This window comes from Carassius carassius, chromosome 23 (genome assembly GCF_963082965.1).
Source record: "Carassius carassius chromosome 23, fCarCar2.1, whole genome shotgun sequence".
Classification (NCBI taxonomy): Eukaryota; Metazoa; Chordata; class Actinopteri; order Cypriniformes; family Cyprinidae; genus Carassius; species Carassius carassius.
Window position 1 is genome coordinate 29,136,852 of NC_081777.1, and position 10,743 is coordinate 29,147,594.

The window sequence follows — 10,743 nt, forward strand, 5'->3', positions numbered from 1 at the left end:
GTGATCTCCATGGCAACGCTACCTGACAGCCCCGTGACATGCATGGTAAGTTTTATTCCACGGTGATCTTACAGTAATATCACACCTCTCTGTCTGTCTGTGTGTGTGTGTGGGGGGGTGAGGAGATTTACTCTCTGAGGCCCTGCTAATGGACAGATGTGAGAATAATGTAGTGTAGAAGAGCAGAGATCCTGTAGCTATCGACCAAAAGATACTCACACACACGCACTCACACATATACATTTTCTTGAACACCATATCAGAGTGGAGGTTAGAGGTCAGAGCAGAGGCTGATGGGAAATGTGATTTATATTCCAATGCGGCCATGTGGCCTCTCATTACTGTTACTCACTTACATGTGTGTGCATAGAGCACAGAGTGTGTGTGTGTGTGTGTGTTTATGTGGAAGATCTGACTGCAATGCAATTTGCATTCATTCAGTAGCCATATTTAACCCCCCCCCCCCCCCCCCGTTTTTAATCCAAGTTGTATGCACTGTATACACAGCAAAGATGATAGTATGCATGTGACATTATGGGTAAATTTACACAGAATCTGATATGTTCTGTTCCCCCAGCAGCATCCTGCTAAAGCAAACTTCTCATATCTGGCTTTTAAAATAGCAGGAAGTGCATCCGCTCAGTCCGAAGGGCACTGCAGATGGCATCGGGAACAAGTGTACACTGACAGGAAGTGGCTAAAATAAACACAAAGGAGCTCTTTTAATATAACTAATCAAAGTACAATGGTTTTCATATTAAAATCACACACACACACACACACATGCAATTATATCAATTATTAATTAGTTCATATAGACTGATAGAGCTACAGATATATATATAAATGTGTGTGTATATATATACAGGTTAACTTGTGTTGTTTATCACAATTACAAACTATACGTACAGACATACAATATATATATATATATATATATATATATATATGTGTGTGTGTGTGTGTGTGTGTGTGTGTGTGTGTGTGTGTGTGCATGCGTATAGTTTGTAATTGTGATAAACAACACTGTGTAAGTGCTTGTAAGTGTCACATTACAGCTTTTGTGTACTGCAAGTTAATATTTTCTGTGAAGGGAAATCTGGCAAGTATGGTCAAATGTGTTAAACAGGATAGAGAATACTAGACTGGGCATTATCAAATTAGCCAAAATATTTCAGAAACGAACGTGCAATATAATGACCTCATTAGCCATTTTAAAAGACATTGTGTCTTGAATAACTGGGTATAAATCACCAGTTTGATGCAATTAAACTGGCATAATAAATCATGCCTGGAATTTTAAATTGTGTTTAATATTCTCATCTATTCATTCATATTCAAGATTTTGGATGGTCCTCATTTTTCTAATCGTGTCAAAATATATATTTTTTAGACGGTCTATTATGATAGTAAAAGCAATGTTTAAGGCAAACCAATTTACATCAAAGTGATAAATAACCCTGTTCTACTGTTATTTATCTTACATAACTCAAAAAAATAAAACATTAAGAAAAACAAACATGCAGGACACTGTACAGAATTATTAAAATGAAATATTTTATGGGTCAATATTTTGTTATTGGTTATTCAATCCAAAAAGATTAATAAAAAAACAAAATGGATCATTAGAATCAATACTTAAATTTTAAAAAACATAACAGAAAAATATGCACTTCTAAGTACATATTGCAAACAAAATTTGCTTTGTTGTATTTGTTGTTTATATCTGCCCCTTTCTTTGGAAATCATTATTTCAATGGTTATTCAAAAAAACTTCAAAGCTTATTAATATAAATATATTCTACTACCAAGAAAAAAACACAGCTATGAATGTTTTCTCCACCAGTGTATGTGCCATACATTCATTAATTCTCTTCTGTGTACTGGAAGTTGATGCCCAGCTGGGCAGACAAGCCCACAAGGTAGACTATTTTACCCTAAAATACTCTCAATACCCCTTGGTAATCTTGATGGCATGGCATTTCCCCTATACAAACCCTTAGAGACAAAAGGTGAAGAGTAAACGAGAAAAAAGGAGCGAAAGAGAAGAGATTAGAGATTGTAAAAAGAAAGAGGTATCAAGACACATATAAGAGACTTTTGAATTGTTCAAAGCTGAAAACTCACAAATTTGCATATGCATTCCACTAAATGATATGGTAATCCCCTCGATTTGCATCGCAGTGACCTCCTGTTGCGAAACGCTTCATGCTTAGATTCGCCGAATGAAAGAATAGAAAACAGAACAGAAGGGAGAACAACTTGTTGGGGCCCAGCGAACAGGCTTGGGTGTCTCTGGAAATGGAGTATCATAAGGGACATAAAAGCACACTTGTGATCTTTGAATGGCAAGAAATAAAAGGCACATCAGAGCTGAAGAGCAGCGACAAGAAAACGCTAAAGAAAGCTACTGTAGCACGCTTTACGGACATGAATGCTGAAGTAAACACAGTGCTCGACATATCAGAAATCATTTCTAGCACTCAGCCATCAAAGAGAGCACATGGATCCAAAATAGAGCGACTGAATGAGGGATTGAAAGAGAAAAAGGTTGAAGAGTTGAAGAGGGAGGGTGTGTGGGGGGGAAGGGCACGACGCAGAGTGGCGAATGAACACCATGGTTTTGCGAGGTTGGCACAGTGCCATCCACTCAGCGGTGGTGCCAAAAAGGGTGTGTAGGCAGGGTGGCATTACAGAGGAGAGAGGAGGAGAGACAGATAGCGAGAGAAAAGAGAGGCATCACCCTCCTGTCAATTCTCCAAAGAAAATGTTCCCGAGCATCAAAAGTTGGAGTTCTTTGAAGATCCGTCCACCAGCTCATCAGCATGGCAACTCTACGAGTATGCAAATCTGAGCGTACAATGCATTGCGATAAACTGATGCGGTGCCTCTTAACAAACCTTTTATCCTCTTGTTGTTTCAGAAAACCGCAGATCTCTAATTTTGGTTTCTACAGGCTTCGTCATCCTGCGTTTCACCATCTCCTTCGAGACCGTGCCAGGCTCCAAGTAGGCACGTCCCCTAGAGAGTAAGCAGCACATGCCCTGGTGTCGATGCCACTCGACGCGGGTACAACGGCATCTGCTTTGTCATAATGGAGATATGCGACTTGTCTTGTTATTCTCGTTGGCAAGCACCAATCTTCAGCAGAGTGCCCGGATCTCTGCATCGCCGTATGCCGCTGGGAAGTTGGCGGTGGCTTGGGAATGGCAGAGTGCCAGCATGTTCCTGCGGTAACCAGCCCCCGACGCGTGCCACTTGGCAAAGACAAAGAGCCCTAGGGACGAAATACAAAACAAGATTGAAAAACACAGTGATCCGACAGCTTAATTAACACTCACAGAGTTTGTTGGGTTAATTAGTGTGACAGATTTGGTGAGGAGGAATGTGGCAGGAACACTTGTGAGAACAAAAGTGATGGGCAACCCAGACTGAAGGAATGTCAGCGGATGCCACCGATACGCATGCCAGCAGTAACTCCACCGACTCTGTGCCGGTGGCACTTTATATTCAACAGGGCTTGTAATAAGGAGAAATGGAAAGAAAAGGAAGAATCAAGAAACAGTCTGCTGTTCAAAAACTAGTTTGTTGGACAGGACAGAAGAGGAAACAACTGTGGATCTAAGCAAACAGGGAGGAGCTAAAGAAACCACAGGCCTTGACTTACCGTTCAGTGACTCAACAGACTGATCAAAACGCTAAGTCATTATGGAATATGGCTTTTATCTATTTCAAAAACAAAAAAGAATGGTTTGCATTAATGAACTACTTTTCTACTTTTTGTAGTACGTCGGGAACACCAAAAGGATATATGATGGCGGGTGTTAGCATGGCGAACTTTACCAGGAGGATGCACTACTTTTGCAGTTTTATGGACCTAATAGAGTTTTCCAAAAGCAAGGAGAGGATCTTAAACCAGAATATACACAGTAATGAGTGACTTTGTAATTGAATACTAGTCCGAAACTTCCTGTTGAGTGAGAGAGAAGAGGATGCCGCTCAGAGAGTGAGTGAGAGAATTCAGTCCCTCACTGGATGCGTTTGACATTGTAGAGGAGTATAAATAATGCAGATTTTCTCTCCACCTCTTCCTTCTCAAGCTTTCCAAAGGAAGGGATTTACACACCTTTGTGCTTTGAATCCTTCGTTGGCATCGATCTCGTTAAGCGATGCAGGATTGGTTCCGAAACGGGCATTGTCTTCATCTAGCCTTCGATAAACAAGTTCAAATTAGACGTTAATTTGCGGTTCCTGTTGTTTTTTTGCTTTTACGTCTTTCTTTGTACCAATTGCGGACAATTATGTACGGATATGCTAATGGCGCTGAATTAATGAGGTTTGTATCGCTGGGATTCTCTTCTTTACTCCTGTGGGGATCTTAATTTTACCTCATCTTTATTATGTAAATGGATTATGCCAAAAAACAGTACACACACACATATGCACACACTCATACACTAACACAAAAGGGGCGTCAAATGAAGAGGGAATAAGGCAACAGTGGGGGGGGGGGGTGCAGAAAATGGAGGATAACCTCCCGCAGCAGCACCAAAATGCAAGAAGCTGCAAAGAAATCTGAAAGGATCTTTTCCCTCAATGCAACATGTACCAAGATGCGAGACAAACATTTTTTTTTCTTTTGTAGATATTTGTGTTGCAGCAATCCTGCAATGGAGTGACAGAGACGAAGATGGGATTTACTAGATGAAAAGAGAGAGAGAAAGAGCGAGCGAAAGTGAGAGAGAGAATGGTTAATATCCTGCGCTTAATCATGGCACATGAGATTGGCTGTATGCATATCTCATTTGCATCTCATTAAATTGCTCGTGCACCTGCAGAGAGAGGGGACAGGGGCAGAGGACAGCACGGCGAGAAATGAGGGTGTCGTTTCAATAAGAAGACTGTTTCTAAAAGAGTTACTTCATTTTATGTCATTTTATGTTAAATTATCAGAATTATTATTTTTTTAACACATTACACTGTGCACATTAAAAGGCTGCTTGTGGTCTTATTTTGATGATTCATTCCATTTTTTGACTTAATACCGATATTTTCTATGAATATTAAAATATATATTGCATTTGTTTTCTTTCTTTAAAAAGTGAATGATCTATGATGTATAGCACATAGTTTTAATCACATAATGTACTAAGATATTCCACGCCATTGCTCTGTGACATTGACACTTTCTGGGAGAATACAACTGAGATTTTAAGATATTGATGCATAAAAAAATCCATATGTTTCAGAGGTTGTGAAGTCCAACACCGGCCACCAGTTTAATGTATGCATGATTAGTATGCAGCTCTTTGCATTCTTTAATAGAACTATTGTCTCTGATTCCAGGATGTGCCATCTGCCTGGCTGCAGAGACTGGCCTTCCTCTTTGTGTTTTGCACAATGGGCTATTCTGCACTGGACATCCACACATAACTCAAATAAATCATGCCCCAGCCAACAGGCCAGCAGAGGACCACTGCAATATTTTCCATAAAAGAAAAGAGAAGACGGCACGCTGCGTTGGGGAGAGATTAGAAAAATTAGAAATTTTCCATTACAGAAATATAATGACAAACACAGTTGGAGGACAGAAATGGGAAGGTAAAGAGAGGTGAAGGAAAGTGAAAGGAAATTAATAATTGCACTTTAAATATTACTCCCACTCACCTCCTACGTTCATCATAATGTCTAAATATTTAGTAAATAAAGTGCAAAACAGCGTCCGACCTCCAGACCCGAGAAAGGCCATTCTCCGATGTGACTTTAATGTAATTACTCTGTGACGGATATATTTAAATCTGTATGTAAACACTGGAGCAGCAAGGTCTACGTAGGATAGAAATGTCTGCATCGATTACCCGCTATGAATGTGAAATGTTTAATCTCGTTAAAAATCTCATGCCTAAATTAGACTCCCTCAGCAGCTTTTTAAATTGGGCTATCCATCATATATAATGACGAAGTGACAGAGTGTGTATGCAGGGGGTTCTAATATAAAATTGTTTTCAAATATTCTCATATTAGTTCTGCTGTGGCAAATGGCACAGGCTAGCTGGTGATGTGGTAAACAATAAGACAGAAACCAGAAGCTAGCATAAGCCCTAATCTGAAGCTTTTGCATGAACCGAGTCACAAAGCATTGCTGAGGGACAAACGGTGCTTCAAGGATTTATTCTCTTTTAACAAACCAAAAGAAAGGGGGTAAAAATAGAAAGAGGGAAATACATGTGGTGTTGGCCACCACCTGGTGAGATGTCATGTACGATTAAGTGTGTGTTTGTCTGGCACGCTTCATGCCGTTATCAAGTGCGTACAGCTCAGCGCAGCCACTACACTGCATACTTTTCTTATGCTAATGACTTCGCTTGAATAGACCCCTCCTCACTGTTGCTGTACATCTTTCCATTCTGCCCACCTTTTCCTGTAGCATGCCCACCTGTGCCACTTTCTAAACCCTACACTAACAACAGCGCTACCAGTCTTAAACCACTCACCCTACACAGGGTGTAGGGTCTCAAAACCATATAAGCAACCTTTATACGCCAGACTGCCCAAGGTCAAAGGGTCAAAGATTTAGCATAATTTATCATATCAGTGCGAGATATTCACGGCAGCCACGCGTAGCTCGTTCATGCTCCTGCTGCCTCTGATTAGCATCTCATTTCACAGGCTTGATTCTTAAAAAGCCACCCCCCCCCCATACCCCCTTTCCACTAACATGATGGCTCAGTTCCTGCCCTGTAGAAACAGATGCTCACCCAAAATATCATACAGCGACAGTGCCAAACTGACAGCGCAAACCACAACGGGGTGGGGGCAAGGTATCTTAGTCAGCAAATGTTTGGATGTGGCATTCTGAGTTTTACAATATTACAAAGAGCATACTTGCATAACATCTTAGCATTTGTCAAATAGTTTTATGACTTATGACTTTGTTTGCAGTTAGGTTATACTGCAGTACAACATTCTAATACATATATTTTGTATGCATTATACAATAATTTACCCTTTAAGTAGTGATTATATGAAAAAAGCAACCAATTTGTAAATGTTAACCTGTAATACTGATTAAAAATTTAAGGGTTGTAAAGATTTTTACAGAGTTTTTTTTTAAGAGTCTCTTATGCTTACCATTTAATTTGTCAAAAATAAAACAGCAGTATTGTGAAATAATTATTAAAATGTAAAATATATATTTTTTTATTTAATATATTTTATAATGTAATTTATTCAAGTGATCATAAAGCTTCCTGAGCCGTTACTCCAGTCTTCGGTGTCACGTGATCCTTCAGAAATCATTCTGATATGATGATTTGGTGCTTAAGAAACATTTCTTGTTATTATTATCAATGTTAAAAACAGGATTCTTTGATAAATCGCAATAATGTATATGCCTGTACTGTCACACTTTTTTTTATCAATTTAATGAATCCCCTTTCTAAAAAAAATCTTTCTTTTGAGGTTCTTTCAAAAGAAGAATAATAATATAATCTCCAAACAGCATTTTAGTGACTTTTATCCTTTATCACCTACATGCCATACCCAAGGTTAAATGTACAACATTAAAGTCATTCATTATTTACTCAATCTAATGTCATATGGAACCCATAAAATAATATCTCTACAATATATATATAAAAATCAATACAAATATAAAATATATGTTTTTGTGTTTTGAGTCATTCACATATATGACAGTATTCAAATAATGCTGAGGGTTTGACAGAATGTCACCAAAGCACATTTCTTTGGATAAAACTGCTAGAGCAACATCTCCCTTATGAGCTTGCCCTGGTTTCACATCTATTTATTGTTACTTTGCAAACTGACTTTGTGAACGAATGATTCAGTAAGAGAAAAACCCACTCAGATGAATTTCTCTGCCACACCGAGTAAAGAACTGCATATGGAACAGTGGGATGGCGGCTGTGTGAACATTAGTAACCGAATCTACTTGAGTTTATCGGAGAATCAAGAGCGCCACAGACCTGTGATAGATGAGCAAATCTAGTCGGCCATTAAAAAGTCATTTCAGAGACAGATAGCTACCAGGTTCCCCTCTAAATGTCTACTGCGGGAATCACACTTTAATGGTGCGCGAGAGAAAACAGAAACAATATAGCCTATTTCTAGAAATAGAAAGATAACAGGTGACGTCCTGCGGTTTTGCATCTAATGGGGTTCTTAAATGAAATACAGATAGAAGATGGCAGAATTTGCTGCTCCAATCTCTCCATGCTAAGGGAGCGAATGGCTTAAGGAACACCATAGTGGTTTTAATGAGTTTGAAGCGAACACTAGCCGGTACTTTCTCGGGTTCTGGGAGATCATTATAGCTGGCTCGACCTGCTTCATTGGAGAGGGACAACATGACACACAGTCCGTGAATCTCTTAATGAATCAACTGAAAAAATAATGATAATGCCGCTACAGGCTAATCTTCTGTGAAAAACATTCATGAAATCTGAAGCAAACAATATCTATTTAACAAGAATCATTTAGATGAAAATTCATTATCGTCCTTGCTCTTAGAGAGGCTTGGTGATATTTTAAAATTACGACAACTTTCTAACACATTAGCAACAACCAGAGAAAGGTGTAGTGAATGTGGGGCTCTGTCTCTTTAAGAGGAAATCACAGCTCCGAGCTCATGAATAAAGATGAGCTGGCCTTTCTCCGCAGACATCATAGATCATGTATCAGCAGAGCCCATCTATCAGAACACAAGAGGAGCTGAAATGCTCATAACGGCTCTGCGCTGCCCAGTATTAAAACCAGTGAGATGGGGGAAGGGTCTCTCTGAAGGTACCACAATCCACTTTGTTTCGAACCATGGGTGGGCTCTAATGCAATTTTTACAAATGATCTCCATGTTAATATGTGGACATGCAAAACCAATGATGCTATTGCATCTTCAATCTATTAGGTCTTGGCAATTACAGAAATTATTATCCATTAAGCAGGCAAACACATGGTCTGCTGCACTATGCCGTTTAAAAACACACTATGCAAGTAGTTTTGCATAGCATTCTCTCAAAGTGCCTTGAAGAAAAGAGAAAAATTAGAAAACCTAAAGGGGTCATATGGCATTGCCAAAAAAAAACAAAACAAAAAAAAAACATTATTTTGTGCATTTGGTGGAATGCAATGTGTTTATGCAGCTTAAGTTAAGCTTAAGTTTAAAAAACATATTATTTTCCACATAATGTACATTATGGTTTCTCCTCTATGCCCCACCTTTCTGAAACCTTTCTGAACCAAACATTATTACTGATTATAATGACTTATACTGACTTTTAACATGCATTGCGTATTGCGCTTCATAAACATAAAACCATGTCTGCATTTGTGATTTGAGAAACGACAAATAACAAGCTCTTCATTACTATTTATTTTAGGTGGGCTTTGGATTTGAGACGTTAGTCTTTGCAACTTTACAGATCTTCTTTACGCACCAAGAGCATGTAACACTCCAAAGAGAAAGGAAAAATTGAAATCGCATCATATGACCCCTTTAAAGTCATCTTCAGTGGAACAAGCTTTCAAGCACCAAATGCCTGACGCATCACATTAAGCTTTGACGCCAGCTATGCACTAGGTAGGATCTCCATATCCCATTCTGCTTTTTCATTCTAAAATCTGCTGCTCGAGAAAGATTCAATCTCTCTGATGCCATAAAAAACACGGTCAACTACAGCTTCTATTCATACAGGGCCGTTAATATTAATAATATCATCCTCACTCGGAGGAAACTCATCTGGCTAAATGTCACAAGTTTAATTAATGACTGGTCCGGGCTGACCTCGGCTGAGGAGGAGGGAGTCTTTCAGCCCCTAATGCCATGCAGGCAAACTGGAATAATTTAGCATGTTAAACGCAAAGTCAATTAACCTTCGTCGGTAGCAAATGACGTGCAGCCCCCACTGAATCCGGCGTCATTCTATAGAATCATCTGCACCGCGCCACCCTGATGAAGGGATACACAGATGCATGAGTCATTAGTGGGAAATGGTTTCTGTTTTCCGCAAAGCCGCAGACTAATTGTACAATAAAAAACAATTAGTGCTTATTGATTCGTTTATGCCGTGATTTACCTTAGCTCAGACAGGATTATGATGCGCAGGACGGGTAAGTGCTATATGAACACGGCTGTGAAGCTCCTTGGGTGGGAGGTTTGGAATGCCTCTGGAAAACACGTCACTCGGGTTCCCTTTGCCCGCTTTAGGTATGCAGCAAAGCCTAATTAAAATAAATGTCGAAGCCCTGAAATAGTGGCCATAATAACGTTCTAAAATGAACCTGTCTCGAAACGCAATCAAAAGCTCTCGCGGTTCTTTAGATAATACGGTTTAGTGCTGCCCATCACCCTCCTGTATCTCTCTTAATGAGATGTGCAGAAATCATTCAGTGACGTGATGTAATTTAGTCCTCATCTCCCAGTACGATACACAATCACACAAGCGCTCGGCTCCTGAGAACGACATAATGCGGCAAACTAGAACTAGCCTAGTTATAATCAACGAATATTCGGTAAAAAGTATTGTTGATTGTATTGCGAACGTTCTATATTTAGAAAATGTAACTTTAAAAAGTTGAATGATAGTTGATTATAAACATGGCATACTAAAATATAAAACATAATAGGGTATATCAGACACAATATTATTGTATGGATTATGAGAAAATGTATAATTGTTGTTTTACTTACCTATCCTGAATGCAGCCTAATACTTGATCATGATT

The 10,743-nt window shown here is 39.1% G+C and overlaps 1 long non-coding RNA gene across 2 annotated transcripts; it reads right to left on the minus strand.

The window, feature by feature from the left end:
* Window positions 1-553: 553 nt before the first annotated feature.
* LOC132101728 (uncharacterized) lies at window positions 554-10,204 on the minus strand. Of its 2 annotated transcripts, none has more exons than XR_009423205.1 (3): window positions 10,095-10,204; window positions 2,901-3,277; window positions 554-697 (listed from the first exon to the last, which is right to left on the minus strand). It is a non-coding gene; the product is annotated as an uncharacterized LOC132101728 (long non-coding RNA). The 2 variants fall into 2 exon arrangements; XR_009423206.1 differs by having other exon boundaries at window positions 2,744-3,277.
* Between the last annotated feature and the right edge of the window lie 539 nt (window positions 10,205-10,743).